Raw genomic sequence first — 3669 nt, 5'->3', positions numbered from 1 at the left:
TATATATATATATATATATATGCATATATGTATGTATGCATATATGTATGTATATATATGTATGTATATGCATGTATATATAAATATATATATTTATATTTGCATGCATGTATGTATGTTTGTATATATATGCATGTGTGTATGTGTGCATTATGCATATTTATGTATGCATATATACAGTATATGTATATGTGTAAATGTATGTAAATACAAGTCTGTATATATGCATGTATGTATATATGGATGCGTGAAGGCGCATGGCTCAGTGGTTAGAGCGTTGAGCTTACGATCGTGAGGTAGTGAGTTCAATTCCTGGACCAGGCTGTGTGTTGCATTCTTGAACAAGGCACTTTATTTCACATTGCTCCAGTTCACTCATCTGTAGAAATGAGTTGCGACGTCACAGGTACCAAGCTGTATCGGCCCCTTTGCCTTTCCCTTGGATAAGATCAGTGGCATGGAGAGGGGAGGCTGGTATGCATTGGCGACTACTGGTCTGCCATAAAAAAACCAAAAAACAACTCTAGGTTGTGCGTTCGCCGGTGAGGTGACTTTCCGCCCAGACTTGTACCCCGGAGGGGAACCTCTTAGGTGCACCCATGGTCATTCGTGACCGGCGCAGTTGAGTTTTTTTTTATATATATGGATGCATATATGTGTGTATGTATATGCATGCACATATGTATGCATGTATGTGTATGTACGTATGTCAGTATGCATGTGTGCATATGTATATAGAAAATAAAGAGTTGGAAAATATTAAAACTGAAAGTGAAACTACAACTCAAGCCCTAAAACGGGAAACGAAAGTAAATAGGAGTATACTACTACTACTACTACTACTGCTACTGCTGCTGTTGTTGGTGCTTGTGCTGTTGTTTGCATTGTTGTTGCTGCTCCTTCTGTTGTTTGTGGTGGTGGTGGCGGCGGTGCAGCTTCTATCGCTGCAACTTCTGCTGTTTGTGGTAGTGGTGGTGGTGGTGGTGGTGCATCATTTGCCTCTATTGTTGTCGTTGTTGTTGCCGAAAGTCCTGCTGTTGTTGTTGTTGTTGCTGCTGCTGTTTGCGGTGGTGGCGGTGGTGCAGGTGCAACCTCTGTAGCAGCAGGTGTTGCTGGGAGTGCAGCTGTTGTTACTGTTGATATTGGTGCTGCTGTTGTCTTTCAACGATAGCTACACCAACAACTATACTACTATTACTACTACTCCTACTACCGCTGCTTTTACTATTACTACCACTGCTACTGCTGCAGCTGTTGCTGCTACTGCTGCTGCTGCTGCTACTACTACTACTACTACTACTACTACTACTACTACTACTACTACTACTACTACTACTACTACTACTACCTGTCGTAGTATATACTACAGCTCGCAGTACCATCAGCATCAACGAACATGTTCTTTGACGTCATGTCCACCACTACAACCACTACGGACCGTTGCAGGGCTCGAGTTTGTCGTTCGATTCGCTAGAAATAGAAACCAATTCTGCCTCGTATCACACATCTCACACAACGAGGGAAGCACACGCTGTAGACACTGTAGTCTTACTTGACTCTATCAAGGACAGGTTAGTCGTGGCTGGAGTGCCTTTTCACCCTGCTCCTGGATCTTTCTGGAGCTGAACACGAACAACACCAACAACACGAACAAAAAAACATCAACAGAAACTACGTGTTGTTTCTCTGCCGTCATTTTAATTCGCTCGTGTTTTGTGTGTCATAATATATTTGAAACACACACACACAGGTACGCACGCACATGCACACACACATATATATACACACGCACACAAACATGCACTGGCGCATGCATACACACATACATACACATACTCATACATACACGTACATGTATACACACACACGTACGCACGCACAAAAGTGAACGTATACACTTGCACATATGAGTACACTCTTGCACGTATGCTCACACACATACATACACAGAAGCACACAGAAACGCATAGACACACACAACACAATATACGCATGCACGCACATACACACTCTTGCACGCATGCACGCACACATGGACACATTTTTCGCACGCACGCATACATTCGCTCACACACACACACACACACACACATTCTCACGCTGATGCACATAGACTGGACGCACACAATGTTTTGAATTTGTTTTTGTTTTGCAATATGCGTACCGTTGTTTGTTACGATGATGGCGACGACGCCGCTGCCGACGACGACGACGATGATGATGATGACGACGATGATAATATCCCCTGCAGCTGATATGGCGTTGCACAATTCGTTGCACACAGACACACATACACACACACATGCACACATCTGTGCACGCGCTGCTCATTAGCTAAATAACATCTACAGAGCGAGAACGACCGACGCCCGGCCTCTCTACGCGCAAACACACAACCATGCCCGAACCAGTAAACGTAAATCACGACCATTTCGATCGCACGCGCGCGATCACACACGCATATGTATGTATTTTCTTCTTTTATTCTTTTGTGTGTTTCAGTCATTTGACTGCGGCCATGCTGGGGCACCGTCTCGAAGAGAGCTTTTTAGTCGTATGCATCGACCCCCTCATTCCCCACTCCAGTACTTATTTGTTAAGCCTGGTAATTGTTTTGTCGGGCGCTTTTTCCCCCCGAACCGCTAAATTACGGGGACGTAAACAAAACGACACCGGTTGTCAAGTGGCAGTGGGGGACAAACACACACACACTCACACAGAGAAACACACACACACACACACACACACACACACACACATATATCCGATGGGCTTCTTTCAGTTTCCGCCCAACAAATCTACTCACAAGCGTTTGGTCGGCCCGAGGCTATATAATAGAAGACACTTGCCCAAGGTGCCTCGCAGTGGGACTGAACCCGGAACCATGTGGTTGAGAAGCAAGGTTATATATATCTGTATACATACATACATCCATCCATACATAGATACATAGCTACAGATACATACATACATACATGCATGCATACATACATGCATGCATACATACATGCATGCATACATACATGCATGCATACATACATGCATGCATACATACATGCATGCATACATACATGCATGCATGCATGTATGCATACGTGTGCGTGCATGTGTGTATTTGTATGTGTAAGTGCATGTATGTGTGTTTGTCTATGCACGTACCACAGTGTCTTTCATTTTTTGTTTTGCATGCATTCTTTCTCTCTTTGCATACAATTTATTCTTTTCTACTTTAGGCACTAGGCCTGAAATTTTTGGGAAGGTGGAGGCCAGTCGATTAGATCGACCCCAATACGCAACTGGTACTTAATTAATCGACCCCGAAAGAACGAAAGGCAAAGTCGACCTCGGCGGAATTTGAACTCAGAACGTAAAGACAGACGAAATACCACTAAGCATTTCGCCCGGCGTGCTAACCACTCTGCCAGCTCGCCGCCTTTTTGCGTACAATTTATTATGTACTCCGTATACACACCATGCATTTACTATACATTCCATATTTACACACACACACACACGCGCGCACACACACACACACACACATATATATATATACATATATATATATATGAATATGCACAAGCAAAACACCACGGATGCACACGTAACTTACGAACGAACGGACGCGCATGCACGCCAATGTTTGGTTTTCATTTGCTTCTTTTGTTTACT

At 43.6% G+C, this 3669-nt stretch overlaps 1 long non-coding RNA gene across 1 annotated transcript in view; it reads left to right on the top strand.

Moving 5' to 3' along the window:
- The first annotated feature begins 1759 nt into the window (after positions 1-1759).
- The window catches only part of LOC106878109 (uncharacterized), a 3367-nt gene continuing 1457 nt past the window's right edge, over positions 1760-3669 (top strand). Inside the window, exon 1 of the long non-coding RNA XR_001410464.2 lies at positions 1760-2464. This is a non-coding gene — a long non-coding RNA (uncharacterized LOC106878109). The remainder of the gene's footprint in view (positions 2465-3669) is intronic.

The sequence above is a fragment of the Octopus bimaculoides genome, chromosome 19, assembly GCF_001194135.2.
Source record: "Octopus bimaculoides isolate UCB-OBI-ISO-001 chromosome 19, ASM119413v2, whole genome shotgun sequence".
In the NCBI taxonomy this organism is placed as follows: Eukaryota; Metazoa; Mollusca; class Cephalopoda; order Octopoda; family Octopodidae; genus Octopus; species Octopus bimaculoides.
This window is presented reverse-complemented; position numbering and strand designations above follow the sequence as displayed.